Below are 23,241 nucleotides of genomic sequence, written 5' to 3'. Positions count from 1 at the left end.
AATTCCCAGAAGCAAAGTGAGCGCGCCGAAGGTAAGCCAAACAGCTGTTCGGCCCCTGTCAGGCGTGCAATGGGCGATGCGCACGAATTACGCCGACCGACCGAGCGAACCGGGCATTAGAACTCCGGTTCCGGTTCCGGGCCCGGGCCGGGTGCGGGGAAAATCCGTGAAAATTAGATCAACGCTAAAAGCAGCGAACGTGGCGCGACTGCGCAAACAGAAAACAAGACACAGCACGAAACAAAAATTGCACCCAAAAGCCGGGGTGAAACCGGCGGGGCGGCGGGGCTTGCGATTGTTGTTGTGACTAATGACTGTCGCGATGACGAATGTGGCGTATCGGAACGAATCCGGGCGACGGAGCGGCAGCGGCAGCGAGGTCGCGGATCGAAAAAGTTGTTCTTCTTAGTTTTGTGCTTTGTTTTCGATCGGTTCTTCTTAACCCTGCCGTCATTTGATAAGTCATCGGAAAATGGGGAATGGAACATAAAAATTGACCTGAATACACTCCTCCTTACAGTACTGTACTGTTTTAATGGAAACACCCTTTTAGTCTTGGCGAGCGAGCAAGGTCTTGGCCTCCAAAAGAGACAATGTTAATCTTTGTTGCTTACTGTAACAGTGTGGTTTTTACCAGCAGACTCTCTAGTTGACTCTCGGTCGAGAATCGAACCTAGGTCAGTTGCTTGACAACGACGAGCATTACCGATCACTCTATCAACGGCGGAACGGGATTTGGATATATTTAGGTAATTAAAATTACTAGAGCTGGAGAGCAAATTAGAGCCGCATTGCATCGTTCAATGTCTTCATTCATATGTTTTTGGTACTTGAAAAATGATCTTCTTGAACGTTCCAGATGTTTGGGTTCAGACAGTTGACGATAGTTGATCGATCAATGCATGGTTCAAAATGATCATTTGTTGTTCGTAGTGATCTGAATTAACGGTTTCACCAGGTTTTTGGAAACTTGAGGAAACTTTGGGACCACACCTTTTTTGGATTCTGAAAATGAATCCACTTTCCATCACCAATCAAGATCAAATGATGAAAAAACTTCCTTTTCTACCTGTCGAGCAGATTGTCAATTGTCCTACTATCTTTCGTTCATTTCTGGTTCCAATCTTCTGGTTCTTCTCCAGGGGCTTCAAACGTAGCGATATGGCATTTTGGGACACATTTTGCTGATTCGCGAGTTGTTGTTGACTCGACATTTTCGACTTTTAGACCAATAATAAAGTGTAATGTAATATTGATGTTGAGAACAATTCTTGGGCTTTCTTGGGCGTCTTTTTCTTTCTTCACAACTTTGCTGGGGATTTTTGCGAATGTTATGTCTAACTCAGCGATGTAGAATATTAAAGACAAAACAACCATCTATTAGCTTCTGCTGCGTTACGACTTCTTGATTACATTAAACTTAATTACTGTACGAAAAGGTAATTTGAACCGCAACTAAGCAAGTAATAATATAGCATCAAGGTCTCATTCCTTCCAATTGCCCGGTTCAGTTTCTGGTAGCTTCTGTCACCACCGGATCCTGCATCGATTTCCGATCACATTCGCCTGCCGCCTGCGCGTATTCAGTTCGGGCACTTGCACTACTAGTTTCGTTTTCTCATTAGGCCCAGCATTGAAGGACCTCCAATGGGGGGGGCACCTTTCCATCATTTGTCCAACAACTAATGCACCAGCACGCCAGTTGACGTTAGCGACCTATATAAGTATATGAACAAAAAAAAAATGGTGCAACCCAACGATCGCCGCACGGATCGATCGCCATTCTCGAGTGGCCCCTAGAGTGGCCGCGGACCGTCCCCAGCTACACGGAGCTCGTGAACGCCGCTTTTGGAGTGTCATTAAAAATAATTGATTCACCAACAACCTCCCCTGCGGCGGTCCAGCGCTCAGTTTAGAACAATTATCGACAGGCGGCCCTCCGATCCGTCCGACCGTCCACGATGATCTCATTCTCCCCGTGCTGGTGGCCACGTGTTGCCGGGCGTCGGGCCGTCTGCCACGCAGCGTAGTGCATTATGATGCTGGATGCCCACCACCGTGTGCGTCACTGCAATGGAAAACTACCGACGGAATGCACTCGACGAGCACTTGGAATCCATCGGATCGGATAGCTAAGCCCGGTTAAGATTGGAGCGAGAATTGGAACGGGAATTGAAGGTGCGGGTCTGAGAAATCGAACCATTCCGGGGAATGTCTTTGTTACGGCACGGTGGGAACTATCTGCTAGCTCAGAGTCATCGCTAGCGATTAGCACAGTTTATGGAAATTTCCCAAATCACTAGCCACACATGACGCAACTTCGCACCACCCTACGCAAGCTCCTTGCTGGACTCCTAATAAAATTCCCGCAACGACGAGTTGGACTCGGCGGACCAGTCGTCGGGCAGCGGCAACGGCCGTGACAGCTTTCAGCGACGTCACTTCCGAAACTTCCCCGATTTTGGTGCATCACCGTGAGAGAGTTATAATGTATATTACAATAGCGAAAAAAACAAAAAAACGAGGGAAAACTTTTCCCGGTCGTCGCTAACAATGTGTGCACAACGACGACGCCTCGCCGTTGTGTCTGTGTCGGTCCAGAGCCCCGCAAAGTTTTGGCGGAAAATTTCCAAACATCGGCCTCCGCCGCCGTGTAGCCGAGTGTCTTTATCTTCCGGCACGTTGCGCTGAAGCCGGGCCACGTTGGAGTAATCATGAGCCGGCAAATATTTTGCAGTAAATGAACGCTGCAGCGCACGACGGGCTGGCAAACAATTTAAGATAACTTACAGCGCCAGCAGCAGCAGCAGCAGCAGCCGTGCCGTAACAACATTATGCTACACAGGAGATATGCGGCGCTGTCTGCCAGGAAGGATGATGTTGATGATGATGATGGTGATGGTTTGAACTGCGGTTCCGGGCTGCAGTGCTCGGTGGTTCCCGGCTCACTGAACCCGGCGTTCGGGCTGGGGCTGGGGCCTCTGATGGATTGTTTGAGGAACAAGCAAAGCAAACACGCCACCCCGGCCTAGCAGCTTCTTTACCGGAAGACTTTACATAACTTCCTCGAAGCGACCAGAACCTCCCGAAGGTTGCGCCCGGGACGTGGAGCTGCACCGGAGAGTTGCGGCGCTTTGATGCTTCGAGCGAACCTCGTGCCCCCGGCGAGCGAGAGGTGATAAAAGGGAGAGATAGTTAAAAAAGGAAGCCCCAGGAGTTGCGGTGGCGGTGGCGGTGCGGCACTAGAACACGGCATTGGCATCTGTACCGGAAAACTTGATGAAGTCGGCCTTATCGCCAACCAACCTACGCGCCAAGACCCGGCGCGTAGGTCTGCGCCCAGCGAAAGCGATTCTCATTATGGAGCCTTTTTCCCCCCTTCCCGGGGTTGATGAATTCCAAGGGCGACCGAGGACCTGCTCCGGGAGGGGAGGCAGACCAGAAGGCGAAATAATCCATTTGCCCTACACGGTTGCTGGACAGTGCGCGGAGGGTTAGAGGGGGGGCGTGGGCCCTTAACGAGGCCACCAAAGTAAGGATGGCCAGCGCCGGAGCCGGAGCCGGAGCCGGAGAGAGAGCGAGAGAGCCGGATGGGCAAAAAACTTCGCTCGCAGGAATCGGCCGGGGCAATCTGCTGGGGATAAACTTGCAATCATTCACTGGCGGCCGCGCTGTGGCCCCCACCACACGTGTCCCCCTTTCCCGGAATATGGCCCGGAGGAGTCTCGGGAGCCGGTCCCGGTATCCTGCAGCGTGCCGGGCAAATAGGATTCGCTTTCGGAAACGGAACGATCAGGACATCGAGATAACAAACCACCGACTGGTGTGTAGCTCCGTGCGCTCCTGGACATCTCCCGGCCGGATGGGACGGATGCGATGGACCTCCCAACGGCTGGACAGGGGTGAGAAAATTAGAAAAATGATCACTTTCTCTCTCTCGCTCGCTCTCTATCTCCCTCGTAGGGGGTCGCTCGTTCATTCGGCCGGAAATGTCCTCCCAACACACACCCACGAACGCGGGGGCACCATACTGGTCATCGCCAGGATCGGGATCCGGGAAAAATGGGCAAGATGGGAAAATGGTACTAAAAATGAAATACTATTTGTAATGAGCCTGTAAGAAGATGTAATCGTGCCCCGGCCAAGCAGATTGGGATACACCCCACTTCGGTGGTGGTGCTGGTGGCCGGTGATGAAGTCCCCCCCCCGGGTGCGTCTAAGGATGAAAAATAATCGCATAATAGTCGGTGAAGGCCCGGGAAGGCGATCCGTAATCCGGTAATCGCTGTGGCCCGCCTTGGCGAGGTGATTTAGATGAATATCTTAACCATCTTTATTTCCGTTGCTTTCGTTTTGCCGTTTGCTGCGGAGTCGGTGACGTTGGCCTACCGCGGAGAACGCCATCGCCAATTCGGGATTTTGGGGGGGGGGCCGGGTGCGGCTGCCGGATGTTCCAGAAGAGTCAATCAAAACCGGGCCCGGGACCGGGTCGCCGGCAAGTCGCAGTGTGGTGGCGCGTGCAGCGAATCCTCACACTGGCTCGGCGAGGACAACACGCACTGCAGATAAACACATTTCCGGTGGCCGAGTCCCGGAACCCCCCCCATCGGGGATTCGGTGTCGTAATGAAATACGCAACGCACCATGCAAAAACGGGCGGCCACGCGATACGCGATTCACAGTCCGGTCCCGGTGATGCGTTTGTCGAAGACATCCACGGGGGGCACACGCAATCTCCGCCGGGACGCGCCCGACATGCGGAAATCGGTGCGATGCGTCAATCGTTAACCCAATTCCAAAAGGGCCCTCGTTTCGTGACACGCAGACACCGCGCGCCGTTCCGCGAGTTGTCGGCCGGGCGCGTTTCGATGGCCAGCGATAATTGGACGGTCCCGGGCCGGAACCGAGGACGACGACGAGGACCCCCGGGAAGACCCTGCCGTCGCCCGTCAATCTGCTGAGTTTTGTTCGCGTCGCCGCAATGTCGTTTCGGTAACCAAAAATATGTTTGTCCAACATTTCGTAGACCAAAGCCCCGAAAAGGTCCGCCTAGCCTGCGGACTTCAGCGTATTACAGATCCACAGGCAACAGGATTTTATTAACGGAAGAATTGGGATGAATTGAAGCTAAATTCTATCTCTATGAGTAGTCCTTCAAGCTAACGTACTTCTTCCGTGACGTTTTCGAGCCATCGACAGCCTCGCACTAACTCCCCCCTGGGGCTCCGAGTGACACCTTGTCGTCGTCCATTTAATAATTGGAAATTTGCAGGACCGAAACCGAACCGAAATATCTGTCATCGGCTGATGCCGGAATGACCGGAAATGCAATGCCCTGCCTGTCGCATCATCAGGGGGGAAACCACAATTCGCACGTTTCGATCCCGGTTCCCGGACATTCCACGGTGCTATTCGAAACTATGCTCAATTTACGTTGATTGGATTGAACATCCATTTTCGGTGCCGCTCCCCCGTTACTGGCACCCTTCCCCTTCACCCTTCGGCCCATCCAGGATTCCCATCTCGTTTCGGTCCGAATCGAGCTGTCATATTGTGACGATAATGACGTGACGTCCTCTCGCTCTCTCTCTCTCAGCTCACCGTGCAGCAGCGAACCGAGTTAACTGCACACAAATCGCACTTCCTTCTCTGGCTGCCTCCTGGCCTGGCCGATGGAACGGACGGACGGTGCTGATGGAACATCAATTTCCAGCTGAATAATTAACGATTTGCTCAGTCACCCATCAAATTTTTACCAGGACACCCGAGCCGGTGCTCCGGTCGGTCGCCCGGTCTGGTCTGTCTGGCCTTTTAAACTGTTTATCTCTCGAGCTCATTTTCGTTCGGAAAAGTGTCCACCGCCATCGGCAGCGGGACATCCGTCGGTTGGAGGCACACAGTGGCTACCGTGACGGTGGCCAATCGCGGACACCTTTTTAAAGAGATGGATCCTGGAGGAAAATCGCAAACAATACGCCAATTGCCATGGTCCCGGTGACGGTCATCAATTGTGAGCGGATAGAAACATCATCTATAAAAGGATGGCATCAAAAAAATGGCACTCACATTTCCGGCAACAACCGAGCACAGCACTGTGACCTGCGGCGGGTGGTGGGCGAACCTTATGGTCTGGGGCCGTCTGGGAGGACCTGCTGTGGGACCACCGCCTAGAGCGCCCCGATCCGCGTCGAGATGTGTGTGCCGGTCTCCAAGAGATGGCCCCTCGGTGGGTTTTCATTAGTTGGATGATTATCTGCCATCCCGGGGACCACGTCGGCCTTCCTGATAAACGATCCACGAGCGAGCGAGAGCGAGAGAACCCCCACAGGATGGGTAGCGGACAACACAGGGGGTTGGCGCCAAAGGACGACTTTGTTGTTGCTTCTGCTGCTGCTGCTGCTACTGACAGCGCCGAGTATCATGACGATGACTTTCGAAGTAAATTCCATAATCACCGACAACGACGACGACGACGACGGCCTGACGGCCTCTGGCTCCGCTCGGGAAAAAGGATACGTGTAATAAGCGAGAGCGCAACCGGGCTCCGAGGGTGGCCTGGCCGGTATGTGAGCCTGCATTCCGGCCGATATGCACGGTTCATCGGCAAATGGTTTGAATATTTCATAGCCAATGAGCTGCGAGCGAATCCGTTAGCGAACGGGTCCGTGACTGACTGGCCCGGGCCCTCACCGATCACCACTCGATGTCCCCGGCCGGACAGCCGACCCAGCGCTAGCGCTGTTGAGGGTGAAACCGATCGGAAAATTGAGCCCCAAAGTGGATGGACATATCGTAAACATTGCACGCTCGATGGAACCTTCGAGTCCTGTCCCATCCTGCCGTTCGTCGGGGCGGATGTTGTTGAAATGTAAAATTGCAAACAATTGGCCACCCATCCAGGCGGGCGGGCGGGCGGTCGGGCGGTCGGAAGGCCATGTTTGACAGGACGACCCATCCCCTGGCGGACCCGCTCCATCGCTCGCTGATAACGATGATTATGTAATCGCATTACAAACTGCAGTCCGCTGCAGGCTGCCGTGCCGTCGTCGTGGCATTAGCAGGGATTTGTCCGATCGGAGGCCAGGAGGCAAAAAAAAACCAGGACGATGTTTGTTTGTGGTATTTATGGTGCCGGGAGCTTTGTTGATTAAATTAAATTGCAGACCCTCAGGCGTGTCAGTGAACAATAGAGGAAAAAAAACGGATCATATTTTAGTATTTAATAAGCTTTACCAGCCAGAAGGGGATTTGTGTACGAACTAAACCTTTTGCCATAAATTCGCTACGAGGTTTTTAGAGATCCCATTGAGCGCCCCCTGGCAATGGCCACATTGAAGCACACACTGCCTATTGTTGTTGGGTAAGCCCTTCCCAAATCGGCATTGTACGTTGACCATTTTAATAACAGCCTGGCCGGCTGCCGTTGCTGGTTTGCATAATGTGCGCCATAAAACTGCACCTGTCCACCTGTGTGCGATCGCGATGGTGCCGGCGATGATGATGATGATGCAAGTGCCAATTCCGCTTACATAAACCGCACCGGTGGCCACCGTTTTATTCTACCCCGGATCTGCGACCCGCTCCGTCTCCGGCAGACAGAACTCCGGGGCTGGCCAATAAACACCTCTCTGTGTGTGTCACTTGGACGCGAAATGTACGTGGCCCTTTTAGAGGGGGGGCCCCATTACGCAAGCGCGAACTCACTTAAAGGCCTCGAGGTGAGGTGAGGTTCTGTTGTTCCTCGTGCGAACACGCCGGTTTGATTGCCATGCTATCGTCTCACGCATCGTCGCAAACGCGCCGAGCCCACCGAACGCGCGGCACAATCTCCGGCACGATCTGCCTTACGCGCCCCGGGTGTAGGTTAAGGGTACGCCATTAACAAGGTGACAGGAGAGCAGCAGAGTGTTCGAGGTGATTACAAACTTCCTACATTGCCGTTCGCCTTGAGCCCCCGGCACAATACCATCGGTAAACATTTGGATGGAAAAAAAAAATCAGTCACAGTGTCAGATCTGAACCGATACAACCCGGACACGGACCGCCCGCCCTTAGACTAGTTGTCGTCCCCCAGTTTGAGCGGCATTAAATTAACAAACAACCGAAGCCGTGGGGATCGACGACTAGGGTGCTGCCCGGCTGGCACACCGCAAACACGATGGGGCCGGATTGTTTGCGAATGTGACTTCTTCTTGGACTCTTGACGGGGCTTGATAAGCGACACTTCACCGACACCGAACGCAAATGCGCAGCTGACCAGCGAAGGCGCCCGATAAACGGCCGCTGGGTCGCCCGGGAGGTCAAGTCTTGGGTCCTGCGTGCCCGGTTGGCAAATATAGACGGCCCGGGGCCAGCGAACATCTGGGGCATCTGTTCGTGGATTTGTTTGCGCCTTGGGGCCATTTTAGTAAAGCGAAATCGAAGCGCGTAGATCAAGGATTGAGTGCGGAACTCCCGTGCAGGCATTGCGGGCGAAAACCTGTCAACGGCCCACCCCGACGGAGATGATGTGAAGCTACCTGTTTTGGGCCCAAGACATTCCACCGTTAAACACCTCTTCCGGGAATCAATCATCTCGCGGCGGGCCAGAGCAAATGGAACCGGAACGGTGTAATCTCGCGTTCGACAATCTTTTTGCATCAATCAAACCGTGTTTTCCATTCTGGCCCACCCATTTTCCAGTTTGCTGCTGCTCAACCCCAAAAAAAGGGGGGCAACCGGTGGCCCGCGCACCATCCCAGGAAGCGGTCCAGTCCGGACAATCAATATGGCCGCCCGCTGCGAATGATTATTAATGAGCGCGGTGCGATAAGAGCCCGATAAGCCCCGGGTGCGTAAACGTGACTTATTTAACCGAGCGTCCTCACCCGAGGATCAGGGTATGGAAATTGGTTCATCCGCGCACTCGAACTCCGGCCGAAGATGAGAGCGCGCATCCAACGCATCCGTCGACCGAGGAGCCCCGGATCCTAGACATTCGGACTAGACCGCGGACTTGTTCACGGCGGGGAACCGGCAGCCTAGAGGGACACACTCTACCAGTTGTTACAATTTATTTGTTTATTTACTTTCGCGTGCCCGCACTTATCGCCCCGACGGGCCGGGGCTGTTGTTTGCCAGTTCGCGCCGCTATCAGGGGGTAGGGCTGGTAGTCTGGCCAGCTCTGGCCGCGACTCCAAGTCTAAGACACGAGGGACCACGTCGACGCTACGGACAGCTAGATGGATCGCTGAACGGATGGATGGATGGACGGTTGGTTGAGTTGAGTGGAGTTGAGTTGAAACGATTGTTGTTTGGTCGGTCTGGGCGACGGCCTGTGGCGTGTGGCGGGGCAGCGAAATGAGTTGAAACGATTCTCATGTAAGACTCTCCGTGGCTCTGCGCGTGATAAGATAAGCTCCGCGAAAGCAAATTGGTCTGACAAACACGAGAACCGGCTTTCGGGGCCCAGGAAGCACAGGGCCACAGGCTGGGGACCCTGGACCTGCACTTGGGGAGCCTTGTGGGGGTCTCGGGCGGCACTAAATCGTTGCGCTTTTACTGTCACCCCACAGAGAGAGAGGGAGAGAGAGCGCCACCGGAAAGAGAGACAAATTGTTTGCGACAAAATTTTCTTTTCCATTTTTCTTTCGCCTTTTCGCCGACTACGGCCGAGATGAGTATTTCAGATGGAAAGTAAAACAACACCCGGCTCCGGCCAAAGGGGCCGGCCAAAGGGGCCGGGCAAAAGACACTCAGCGGAGCAACACAACAACCAGGCCGGCACAGCAACAACAATTTGGCCCGGGAGATGATGATGATGGGCCTTAAAGTGGGCGCGCACCAGAAACAAACAGACGGCGACGGGGCGATGTCGTCGCGGTTTTTTGGGGCCGGTCACAAGACATAAAAGGCTGCGAGAGATGCGAGAAGATAGGGTCCGTTTTGTTTGCGGTTTTCTTGATGGGTGTTTTTTCTTTCCGGCCGCGGACCTCCGCCATGTGACAACTCAATAGCCTCCATTCGGATGCTGGCACGAATGTGTGGTGCTGTTAATTGCTTCATTTGCGATTTGCGGTACTCGGGAGTCATTATGCTATTTTTATTATTTACTACAATTTTGTCCCCCCCGAAGGGTTGATTTTTGGAAATAAAACCAAATGATCATTAAACCTAAAGACGATTAGGTGTGTGAATTAATTCGTGCGGTTTTTATTCAACATTTGTGATTTAAATAGAGCAACAAAACGTCTGGCTGCCTTAATGAAAGTCTTGTCCGCTTATAGCTACTACTTTCTCCCATCCTTCAGGTGATTCCTCGATTCCGTGCCCATAGAACTTCTCATCTTTAGAAGCGATCCCCTCAGAGACCCATTTTTCAATACTTTCATAAGAAGTGAACCGCTATGCGGCCGGTAATCGGTAGTCATGTAACGGAACAAATACTAGTCCTAAAGAGCAACATCTGCAAATTATTGTCCTTCAATAACTTCATTCGATTTTAAAAGCTCACAGTACACCACACCTTTCATATCCCACCATATGCACATCACAACCGTTGCGCAGTGAATGTTCCGCTTTGGTTGCGATGGACCTCGTTCACCAAGCTGTATCCAGGGCTTTTTGGATTTAGAATTGGGTTTAGAATTACACTTCGACCAAACAATCTGTACTACGTTAGAAGCGTAATTACAGTAGCTATCAAACACGTACTTCATAAAAAATATATTCAACGTGTTTACATTCGTGTTTTTGGACCGAGAAAATAAAAATCAAAGAGGTTAGTTGATTTCTGAATTTTTTTTCTGTTCTTTTAGATTTTGTTGCTGTAACAGCAAATAAGAACTTACATAAACCTCTGTTGGTAAACAAAGCCTTTGCAAACAGTATTTACCGTCGGTATTGCGCTTGGTTTTACTTCTCCGCGGACGTATAAACTTTTTTACATAAGCGTAAACGATTTGTCATTAAATTTTCTTTTTACGCTAGGTTGTACGCCTCGTGTGGACCTAGCTCATTAAACCCAAAAACTAACTTATTGTCGAAAATTAAAGTTTCCTTATTTCTATCGACATCTGTTGTGCTCCACGTGCTCCACTGTCAAAATCAGCTGCAACGTAGACGGATGATCTACGGACGAGCCCCACTTGGCCAGCGTTATTGTTGGTACCTAAAGCTGTTTTCCTTAATTCTAGCACCTTAGAAACCGTCGAATCGATCGCCGAGCCGAGCACAAGCCGAAACACAAACATGGGCTCCGCCATGGGCCAGCTTTGTGCAAAAAGTCGCGATTTTCCGCGAATTCCCGGAAACGCATGTCGCTGACAAACAACAACGCGGGCTCCCAAAATCAGACCATCCGCACGCGCACGCTCTGCTGACATCCGTTTATCGATCGGACGGGGTGTCTAAAATAAAAGCAAACCGGTGAGGTGTTAAGCCCTTCGCTCGGGGGGCGCTCGTGGCCGATCGATACCCGTCAGGTTACCGGGCCCGCCGCCGGATGGATGAGCGTTTCGCAACGCCCGCAACGGGCACGAGGCTCCAGCGGTCGGCCGCGGCCCCACAGTCAGCATATTATTTCCTCGATGCTTAGTTTAGTTTTTCTCCCTATTTTTTTTTGCGCTCGCCTGTCGACCGATGGGGTTCGATTTGCAGCGAAAAGGTTTCTTCGCGGTCGTGACAAAAATCGTGTCCGGCCGCCAGCGAGTCGAGTTGAGTCGGTCGGCCGCAGGCTCCAAAAATAATATGCAAGCCCCAGGGACCGAGGCTGGGCTCCGGGCTCCCATTAGTCACCGAGCATAGGTTGGGTTGGTTGGCCCCCCCGCCGATGATGACCGATCACGTTTCGATCCGCATGGCAACCGGCGGCTTCCGGGGCTGCCCGGCTTCCGTGGGGTTGTCCGCCGGTCGGCAGCGAAAGCGAAAAACTGGCGCACCTGAACGCATCACCGCCGCCGTTTTCGGTGTGTTTCGTCGATTGTTTATTGGCCGGCCGGATGTCGGATGCTCGCTCCTTCTTCACCATCACCGCCGGGCCCATTACTTTGTTTGCAGTTTTATGCCAACCATTTTATTGCCGGCGAAGCGTCAAGAGCAGCCAGCAAAGGGGCTACAAGAAGACGAAAGAAGCCAGATTTTTTTTGCGTCGTTGTAAAACACCGAAAACAGTGGCCAGAGCAAAACAATAACATCCGACAAAACAAAGCAACACAGAAAGGGTAAACGGAGAAGAAGAGTCAATAAAAGATACACTTTTTCGGTTGGTACCACCGAAAAAAAAATGGATAGAAAAACGTAGACGCAACGCCGAAAATGGCGATGACTAAGCGTCGTTGCCGAAAACAAAAAAAAATCCGGGTCCGCTAGGAGGACACGCTGCCTTAGGCCGGCAAACGAGATGCACCGTGGCAGTTTAATTGTGGCGATAAAAATGGCCGGCGACCGACGAAGATGGAAATCCTCAGAGAGACCCCATTTTGGTTGCCATAATCGCTGCACTCTCGGCCTATCCCCAAAAGGAAGCCATTATTGTGACGGATGACACCGAAATCCGCTCGCTCTTGGCGGCGGCGGGTCCCTGACGCCGAAAGTGAAAGGTCCCTGCACCGATCAGAGAGAGAGAGAGAACCGTTTCGGGTGAGGCGTCCACCCGTAATCTGATGCATAAAATCGTGTTAATCGGCCCGGGCCCCTTAACGAAGACCCCGTTATCAGGTGGCGCTCCGTCGCAACCCCCTCCGGACTCCCCGATTCTCGGTTGCTAGCTCAGGTTTCGAAATTGACGAAATACACGACACCGTTCCCGGTTAGCAACACAACTCAACCCTATCGACGCGGATTGCGGTCCATGCGGATGCGGATATCAATGCACGGGAGGGGGGCCCACCCGTCCCCCGGGCCACGTGAGGGGTGGTGGCACCTTCACGGTCAAGGTGGCGCGTGAGAGAAGTGGCTGGCCGTCATCGGAACCAGATGAGACCGCTCGGCGGCCTACGTGCAGTTGATCGCGTTCCCACGATCCACACGCCGATACGATGGGCACCATCGTGAAGGTCGCCCGCTGCTGATCCGATCGATCCGCCCGACCGGCCCACCACCACCGGCCTGCAATCGCAAGCAGAAATGTCAGCCCACCAGCAGCCAGCAGCTGACAAATGGCCAGTCTGGCGCACACACGACGCGCGAGCTGTTGGCAACCGGCCCCGGGCCCTTGCTGAAAACAGCTGATGAGATGTGCCAGCGATTTCACGACCCAGCTGACGCTGGCGGTCCGAACAGTCCGATTGCGTCAGCCACTGACCGGTGGTGGGCCAAAGAACCGCTAGGACCGCTGCCGGCCGAACCCGGGAAAACGGGACGGCGCGTGGTGTGATTCGAAACCGAAAGTTCCGCTTACCCGGCACTATTGCCCGGCGGAGCCGGCTCAAGACTGCTTGCGTGACATTTCCGCGTTCCGCGTAGCAACCGATCGCGGTCAATCGGCCGTCGCTAGGAAAGTCCGTCCCCCACGTGGGAACCGGCTTCGATGTTCGGCTTAATGAAGCGACTCCGATTAAGCGATTAAGATTTAGCGATGCTGACGTCACCCGCCACCAGAAAGCCTCTCAGGTTACCCGACCCCAGCAGGGTGAGGACACTTTGATCGGTGGAAATCCCCTCCCTCTCGAGAGGTGTTCCACGACTCGGGAAAGAAGTTACCGGATGATCCAATTTGAGGGAGCAACCAAACGATTCAAAACTTCCGGTACACGTGTGAGAACGATTCTTTTGCCATCAATCAACACGCACGCACACATACACAGGCGGGGGGACGGATCGCCGTTTTAATGATTGGGAGGGATCCACGGGGAAACACGGAAATCGTTGTCAACGTGTGTAATCTGATTACATCCTGGCCGGTCGATTTCCTAATCCCTGCCAGCCGATTTCCTAATCTCATTTGGCCTCATTTTCCCGCTCCAAAGCGGCGTGGAATTTTCCCCAAACCGAGCGCCCAAAAAAAAAAACTTGGAAAATGTAAATCTTGTCGCAACAAAAACGGAAAACAACAAGACAACGAAAATCGATCGGTCTGCCGGGCGGAAAAAGTCGGGGCGGGACACTTCAAAGTGCCGCGTCGATAGAGCTGCGAAAAACCCCAGAACCCGAGCCGGGCCGCGTATGTGCGAGTGTGTTTTCCTTACCGTTTTCCCTGCGATGGCCCGGGTCTTCCCGGCCCGGTTGGCGTCCCGGGTAAATAATTAGATTTTCCGCACTAATGAGATCACTCACTCACGGACGGACGGCCACCGTTGCTAGCACGCGGGGCGACTTGCCGTCTGGTCACTTTTCCGCATTTTCCACCACGCCCTTTTCGCGACCCCCGTGCGCCCCCCCCCCCCCGGGTTCCGTTTGCGGTGGTGTGCGAAAAATGAAGGTATTTTCACGGGCCTCCAGAGTGTCTAACGCGTGTAACGCGAGTGTGGGTCCCCGTGGGGTTCCGTGGACCTTTCCTTTTGATCTGTCCCCAAGGGCCGGGACACACGGATGTCCTCCGTGCGCCCCGCTCCACCCCATGCGCCGAATTCAGTTCACATGCTTCATTAGTGTCAAAAATTGCGGTGCTTCGGTTTTGCGTAACGTTCCCCGCGTAAGCCGATTCGATGGTTCGGGGTTCGATTTTTCCGAGCGATCCTGACCGGGGGCCCTGATGAATCGATCGGCTTGATTGAAGCCGGTACCCTGGCCGGTAAAACTGCCGGTCGAAAAGTTGCTGAACTAAAACCGTCGTAACGAGTCCGGCCGGCGGAAATAACTGAAGAAGTTATGACAACGAGTGACACACACTGTGGGTATAATTAGATTTTGCCTAACGAACGCCAACCGGGCGTGTAGGCCGGGCGTCTTATCTAATAAATCGGGTTTCGACGAGCATTAAGATAGGCATCGGCATGGCGTGGAAATTTAAAATTAAATAGACCGCTGACGGCCACCGTGCGCAACAACATCATCATTATCGCATCGAGAGGCCGAAGCCGAAATCCGGTATCTAAATATTTAATCTTTATCAAACGCGCAATTGGGCAGTAACGAATTAGGCGCTCGCTCCTTCCCGTGCCCGTGCACGTCGAGCATAAAAATTTCGGTATATTTCTGGCCTAATGACGTTCGCGGGCCGCGGGCCGAGCGCGCGAGCGTCTTTCGGGGCAAAACGGGCCTCCGCGACCGTGTTGACAACTTGCCAATGTTAATTAGCGTAAATGTTTCGCAAAACACACGCCCGGCTTGATGCGTGCGGCGGATGTATCCTTCCCACCGCCCGTCTGTCTCTGGTGGTCTCGAGACATTTGGGGTGCTTTCTTTCTCGCGCACCGGAAAGCTGATCCGGATTTAGGGTGATAATCGAATATCGGATTCGCGCTGAGTCACAGTGGCCTCGCCTGAACCGGACTGACACTCCGTCTCGGTGGCACTTGTTGGTTGGACGGCCACCAACACCTTTCTTGACGTATGTAATTAGAGATCAGTGTATCATTTATTTAGCACCCCGGCACGGCACGGCACACCTGGAATTTCCGGACGACTCCGATCCGGACTGCCCCTGCCTTCGCGCGGATCGATAAACTCTGGCTCAGGGCACGGCAGCCGGCGGATTCGCACGTGACGCAACATAGCGCACTGGAGATCTCCGGGAATAATAATGTAACGTTGGGGACCAGATGTACGGAACATGACGCCTCTGACAGATGAACAATAAAACGGGACGGCATGGGCGGGTTGATGCACCGAGCGTGCACCGTGCACTGATGCTAATGAGACGAGTTCCTTATATTTTTTCTACCCTTGCCTGAGACGATGATTTGTTATCAATTATCATGTATTATCGCGGAAAATTTCCATACAATCTCCGTGAAGGCGGCAGCCCTCTAAGCACCAGTGGGAGACTATTGTTAGAATACGTCTAATTTGCCATAATTATCGTCTGAGGTGCTCCGCTAATATGTTTGTGGCTCTAGCGCTGCAATCTGAGTCTCGTGAGGCCGTTGTTAAGTTGTAATAATAAAAAAAGCCAACATCGCGACCTTGACGGCCAACAACACGGCCTTTGGCAACGGTTTATCGTGAACATCGCCGTATCCGCCGTTATGAGTCAATGAATCGGAGTTGGGCGAGTGGCTTGCTATGATTTTTGGGCTTGATATTATATGTTTTAGTACGAGCCGCCCATTTTTAGTACAAGCAAAGGGCGTTAGCGCGCTCACGAAGAAGCACGTTCGCGGCCGTTCAGGACACCGTAATCTCTGCCCGGTTCCGTGCCCAAACTCGGAGATTTCTATCCCGCACACGGAGGAGAGGAATATTTTATTGCATACTCTCAAAACGCCCCGGAATGCGTAAACCCTAAAAACTGCGAACGGAAGTGGTCGATACCGGCGAGTGCCCGGCTATGCGCCCGGAATATGGAATTTCAAAGTCACGCCTTCCATTCGGCGTACTCACTTGTCTCCCGGTTGCTTTCGGCACGGCTTAGCTTTAAGATGTCCGTCCCCAGCCCTAGCCCAGCCTCCCCTTCGGTGGGGATTTTCCACTGCCGGTGAAAACCCTCAGCCAACGATGGGCCAAAAAGCGGGCGCCAGCAAAAGCCCGCAGGTTGACGAAAACAACCCCCTCGCTGTCGATGGTGTAACCTTCAACACATCGGTGGCGGGGCGGGCGAAGCCATGTTGACAACCGTTGAAATCCCATCTTCATCACAATCGCAAGGCCACAACAACAACGGTAGCAGCTCGATCGATCAGCGGAGCTCCGGTAGCCCTCTGCAGCAAATAAAACTCGTAAACAACTCGTCTCCTCGGGTGCTCGGGTGGTGCACCACAACAGCAACAACCTCCATCAACAACAACCTCCCAACCCTGCAGTGGGCCCCCCCATTCAGTTGCAGCACCGTCTGCCGGCCCCAGGTTGAGCATAATGCTCGCGGTTCGTTTCTTTCAATTTTTTGTTGATTTTTTCTTTTCGGTTCGTTCGTGTTCCCTCGGAAAACTCGGGTTTTTCCGTTAGGCATTCTATTTTTCCAAACAAATCAATCGGCCTGAGCCGGAGCCGGCTCCGGAGAGCCGATATGCCGCCACGCCACCGTAGTGTTTCTTAACGCAAAAGGCGTTGTTGTTTATTTGGTGATTTCTCCACCCGATAGACTCCGGCCAGGTCAGGCCTCGGTCTGTTCACGTGTGTCCGCCTCACCTCCGCCACTGTTTACGCCCTAGGACCGCGTAAGCTGAGCCGTCTTTTTCTTCGTTATTTTGTTGGGAGATAAAAAAAAAAGAAAATTGTTTTCCGATTCCGAGCCGTTTCCAACTTCGTTTGCTGTTCCGACTGAGTTTCGGACCAGCGCACCGGTAAACTTCCACTCCGCGATGGTGTCGCGATAAATTCGGTTACTACGATCACGGGCGGGCACCGGCGGCCCTCCGAAGGATCTCCGGGCGAGGGCGAGGTGAACAGCAACCGGCGTGATTAGGTTGTTTTGAACCGGGTTTCCAACGGCGTGATTCACGCGGAAGGCGGCGCGCGTATCAATTTAAAAAGGCCTGGAACGTCCGCGAAAAACAATCCGCGCGATTGGCGTACGAAAATATTCCTGTCGGAATTGCGTCAAACACGGGCTGATAAGCCGGGGCCACATCAGGTGACTGGAGTGGGACCGGTTTGTTGTATTTTTAAAATTCGCGAACACGGCCGGGGCCGTTCCCGTTGTTTGGTTCCGCGCGGCACGTAGAGGAGCCCGGGGGGCCCGGTGGTCATAATCTTTTCGGGACGCGCGCGATTACATTCCCGGGGTGCGCCAGTGGTGATATTTTTGTTTTTTGCTACCAAAAAGAACTACAAAGAACTACGAATGCATTACGGGCCAGACACCGGATTCGGCTGATGCAGCACCGGGTTGGTATTGCGTGAGGCATCGTGGGGAATGTTTCACGCGAACGTGACCTCGGGACCCTCGGTGGGGTTTAAGAATGGCAAAGTGGAAGCCGAAAAAAGGGCCAGGCGCAAAATGACGCTCACGACAGCTTTTAAGTCCCCTCCCCCGGGGTGATCGGCGCCTGGTCAGTGTGGTCCGCTTACTGATAGCAGTGCTCGCGAAAGGTGTCCTGTCCGCCACCGAAAAGGATAATGGTTAATCTCGCAAGCCCCACGAGGCCGCGACCAAGAGTGGCGCAGAGCAGAGTTTTTTTTTCCCCAAGAACCCAGCACAAAACTCATGTCCGAACGTTTTACGTTAATCTGCCGTCCCGTCGACGTCCGGGTTTTTGTCCGGGTTGGTCCCTTTTAGTGCGCTCCGTTCGCTTCCGAGTCGATATGCGGCCACCGGGCCACTTTTGCATACCCTCCACGGAAAGAGTCCTCTAATCCATTTTGACGAAGCGAATGGCCAGTGACGTGAGGCAATGGAGAGAAAAAAAGACACCCAACAAACACAGTGTGGCCAGAAAGGAGGGAAAATCCGGAAAGAAAAATGAGCCAAAACATGTCAGAGTGGCCCCGGGGTTTTTCCTTCGCACTCTCGGGCTAGAAAAACGTTTGATTGAATGGTTGACTTGCTGCTGGCTCTGCCCAAAAAGGGGACCCGAGCGGCCGAGGAGAGCGGCCTCCTCTCCTGCACTCCCGGCACTAAAGTCGACCGATTATCTAAATTATGAAATTTTTCCAACAGTCATCCGTGCGTAATTTATCACGCAAAGTCAAGAACAGTGCGCGCGGCCCAGGCCCGGTCCTCGGTGGAACTTCGGTTCGACGGAAGGAAAAAAGGGCCCCCTGAAGGTCCGTTCGGTGGAAAAACGGTTGCGTCGCCTGCTATGCGCGCCGCTGACTGACTTTGATTGGACCCTCGGGTTCGGCCACCCACCAGCACTCGTCCACCCGGGTGGAGGGGGTGGCCCGGCCCGAAACGCTGATGGGAGCGATATCCGTTTTTACATGTCACGAACAGCCGAACATCCCTTTCGCAGGCTGGCAGGCGGGCAGGCTGGCAGGGCAGCTGAAGGACTCGAACCGAACCGCAAAAACTTCCACGTGACTAGCGCACCCGCAGCGCGTGTGTGCATATGTAAACCCGGCCACAGCGTGGTCCCGGGGCTCGGGGAAAAAAATAACGACGAAAGAAAGCATGACAGGATACAACATATTGTCGATCCTGGACGATCCGGCAGCACTACCGACGCTGATGATGATGATGATGACGTTGTAGAAAGAAAAAAGGGACCAACGGTGGCCAGCAGCAGCAGCAGCAGCCGCAGGAAGGAAGTTTTGTCCAAAAATTGTACCGGCCACTCTGCTCAACTCTTTCTCTCGCTCTCTCCTCGCTCGAGGCGCAGCGAGGCACGATTTATTCAACCACTTTTTTTGGTCCAACTCTGCTCTCCCGTTGTTAACTCTGACAAGGAAACATGAAACTTTCTCCCTTCAGGTTGCTCCTTTTGACGTCGTCGGTTGGAAAAATGATAATCATGAATTGTAATCGGACCCGGCCAAGGGCCGATCGATCGAACCGAGAGAGTGAGAGAGCGAGAGGTACCTTCTGTCCCTGGGTCGGCTGCGCCTTGCCTTGTGTTTCCGGTTCATCTGTCGATGGGTTTAATTTTTAAATATCCCACTGTTTGAAGACGTCTGCTGTCGATATCGCACCGCAGGGCCCACGCGGGGTGTGTCAGCTGACTCCGGGCGCTCCGAAAGGACGTCCGACAGCAGCGGCAGCGGCAGCGGCAGGATCGTCATCTGCTCGCAAACCGGCGCCACGGCACTGAGCCGACCGTAACCGGGACAACCCCGGAGATCCTTCCCGGATCTCCGCGGTCGGCCGGCAGCAAGCGGGATCCTTTCGGCACCCTCGCCGTGTTGTGAAAATATGATAATTGCCAGATCGAGCCTGCGATCGAGCCGCCTGCGTGCCTGTGACATACGGTCCATCGATTGCCGATGGGCCAGGTGTACCGCGCAACTGGCGGCGGCGGCGGCATCCTGCTTCCCGATGATGACTCTGTTCCTGGGACGTGTCCTTGCCGATGGAAATTGAATTTTTGGGACGTTTATTGCACCACGCAGGGCACGTTTCTCTCGGTTTCCGCTGCTGCTTGTGGCCGTCTGTTGTGTGTGGCGATAGAAAGGCCGGGCATTCGGGATGCTAGAGGAATAATTTACTCATTTCCGGTTTCCTGCGGATGGCAAGCGGTACGACCAGCAGCAGCAGCAGCAGCAGCGGCGTGACTTTGAGAAGGACTTTCTAGATTGCAGGTTGCCAGCAGGGAAGCGAAATGGGATCGGCTCACAAGGCCCTCGGAGGGTTCTTTCACAATTGAGGAGAGTATGAAAATTGCATCACAAATAGCACGGAGCACAGCACGACGCAACCAGCTATTCGGTGAGCATCTGGCCTCGAAAGCACAATAGACAGGAGGTCCCCCTATTTGTTATGCGCACCGATTGCCTGCAACATTTTAAATGTTCCCAATTCTAATAATTAAATGTTTTATGTATCATACTCGCAGATAAGGTGGCCAATGTAAGGCATTTTCCAAGCAGCGATTCCGTGAGGTGAAATTTGTATCCCAAAAAGATCTCACTCTGACCTTGATCCTGTTTCGCGTTACTTAATATTACGCTGCCGCTGCATTTCGCTCCGGCCGGCGACCATTCATCTCTACGGCAGACCGCAAACGAAATCGGTTCCGACGGCACAGTCAGGAACCGGAACTCGAATGTGGCCGGAAATCGTCGGTTTATGAATTATGAGCCTGCTCCGGTGCCCGGAGCCCGGAGGGCAGACGCCTTGGCTGGCTGACTGGCTGGAGGTGTTTGGTGTGTCCTTCTCCCTCCCTAAAAGGCCGGAATCTTCATCCTCCAAAGGCCGGCTGACTCCCGGCAGTGTCTGCGGTCACAGTTGCCCAATTCCACGCCGGATGCGGCATTTTCCCGGACCCGGGCCAAACAAATGGGAATCGGAAATTTTCCGCACACTTTCTCGGCGCGCACATGTGTGTCGGGCAGCCCCCGGGAAAGAACTCAAAATTTATGACCCACGAAAGCATTAGGCTATTTTTAATGCACACACGTCGCCGGTGCCGGCAAGGACATGCGGCCGCGGCCGGCGGGCGAGTGAATCATCTTTCAGCACGCAGACCTCGCCGTTCCGGAAAAGCGGTTCCGTAACGTAATACGTCGCCCAATTACCGTGTGCGCTCGATGCGCACGATCGTGAATTGTTTTGCCTCGCCGTTCACCGGTTCAGGAGTCACGATCGCAACCCCAAAATGACAGACATCGCGCAAGCGTCTTACATTGTTGTCCGGTCCGGGCTTTCCGGGCACAATTAGACGTTTCAACAACGTTTCACCCGAAACGGAACCGGAGACCCCGGGACCTCGGCCTCTCTCTCTCTCTCTTGGTGTGGTGGAACACGTTCCGTAATTTCCTCCCCGCTTCAGGAGCGTACATTAAGCATGAAGCAAAAAGACGACGGTGCCGTGCGTTTGCGGTAATTTGCGATAATTTATTGTTTGTCGATTATTGTCATTATCGCGCAAATAATCGGTTATTTGGTCCGCGTCCGCGCGTTCCGTGGGTTGACCGAGCGCCGAGGAAAAACACCGAGGAAAAGCATAAGATGCACGTACGCACGGTGATGGTGAGCATAATGGCTATGATAGCCGTTGCCGAGATTGCCGCTGCTAAAATGAACAAAATACAAATGCCGGCCGCTGCGCGATGCAATCCATCATCAGGCCCGGCCGGACTCGCATATACACAGAGGAGCTGCTGACTCCGGCCTCGGCTTTCGTCGTCGCACTCTGCACTTTCTGCGCTCAGCTCAATTGCCAGTAATCACGCGCTTCTCTCGCTCTCTCTCTCCGGGCGAACGCTAATGGTTCTCGATGGCCACCGGCCCGGTGATGGCGAAGGAAATCCGGGAAATTAGTTTCCCATTCCGTGCCGGCATCGAGATAAACCCCTTTTTATTTGCGCAGATTGCGTATTACACCTCAATACTATTATTTGCTCCGAACACATCCGAACACTCGGATGTGCGAATTTCCAAACGTTACCGCATCACTACTGTGCGTACCGCCATTTCTTGAGTCCATGTGACCGTTTCCACAAAAAAGGAAGAATGATTGAGGTCCCACCGAGATTTGAACTCGGATCGTTGGATTCAGAGTCCAAAGTGCTAACCATTACACCATGGAACCGGTGAAGGTGTTGGCGAGCGGACCCTGTTGATGTACCTTTCTCTCGGCCACGTATTAGAGATTATTTTTAAACGAAGTGGTCCGATTACGATCGCGCCTCTAATCGTTGGTGAATGTTGAATATAGTTTTCACCGGGTGAAGTTTGACTTGTATCTACGCGGAAAACTCGTCCCGCCCCGTTACTTGGCCCTTAGACAAATTGAAAGAAAAAGTTCCAACTGTGGGGCCCGTACTGTGAATATTTTAAAAGCGCTTTCACCGCTGTTAAATTCGTGTTCTTTTGCCGGGCTGCGTGAAGATTACGATCAGACCGACGGAGTTGCAGGTTGCACAGGGTGGTGCTCACTTGCACATGCACTCATTATGCCATTAGTCAACCGATAAGTTTATCGCCGGGTTATCAGCCCGTCGACTGCAACAACCGGCACACCCAGTTCCGAGAGACCGCTAATTGTCGCCGCGCAGTCAGCATCAGAAGTGCACAGCACATCAAAGGGTGATAAGGGGCCACAGGACAGGACGCCGGCGACGCAGGGCTCCGCTCTCACTCCGAATATTGTGGTTTTGGCAGAAACTCTCTCTCTCTCTATCTCTCCATCTCTTTGACTCGCTCTCTAGCGGTCCATATGTGCCCGTTTTAACTATTCCTTTTATTTCGTCCACGGTGTGTGCGCTTTCGTCGTCTTTTTTTACCGTTGCTTCTGTTCCTTCTACTCGAAACGACACGAATGCAAACGATAACAAATTTCATTATGTTCAACAGCATTCAGCGTCAGGATGCGGAAGGGAGCCCGCCCCACGCGAAAGGGCACCCACTGTGTCCGCGCCGCAGTGGAGCATATTTTTCGCCTGCCTTCATCATGCATGTTGCTTGGGCTCGGGCAGACCCCCTCGAGGGGAACCTCATCTTCACATGAGGCCTGGGACAGAACGTATTGCACGGCTCGTTTTTTTACTTCCACTTTTTGGACCCCCTTTCGGTCTCTTTCTCTATCGCTCGCTCTCTCTCTCTCTCTCTCTTTGATTCCAGCTAAA

The 23,241-nt window shown here is 53.3% G+C and overlaps 1 non-coding gene across 1 annotated transcript; it reads right to left on the bottom strand.

The window, feature by feature from the left end:
- Positions 1-22,133: 22,133 nt before the first annotated feature.
- Trnaq-cug (transfer RNA glutamine (anticodon CUG)) lies at positions 22,134-22,205 on the bottom strand. Its single transcript has one exon. It is a non-coding gene; the product is annotated as a tRNA-Gln (tRNA).
- Between the last annotated feature and the right edge of the window lie 1,036 nt (positions 22,206-23,241).

Source organism: Anopheles bellator, chromosome 1, assembly GCF_943735745.2.
Source record: "Anopheles bellator chromosome 1, idAnoBellAS_SP24_06.2, whole genome shotgun sequence".
Classification (NCBI taxonomy): domain Eukaryota; kingdom Metazoa; phylum Arthropoda; class Insecta; order Diptera; family Culicidae; genus Anopheles; species Anopheles bellator.
The sequence above is the reverse complement of the archived record's forward strand: the minus strand, read 5'-3'. Positions and strand labels throughout refer to the sequence as shown.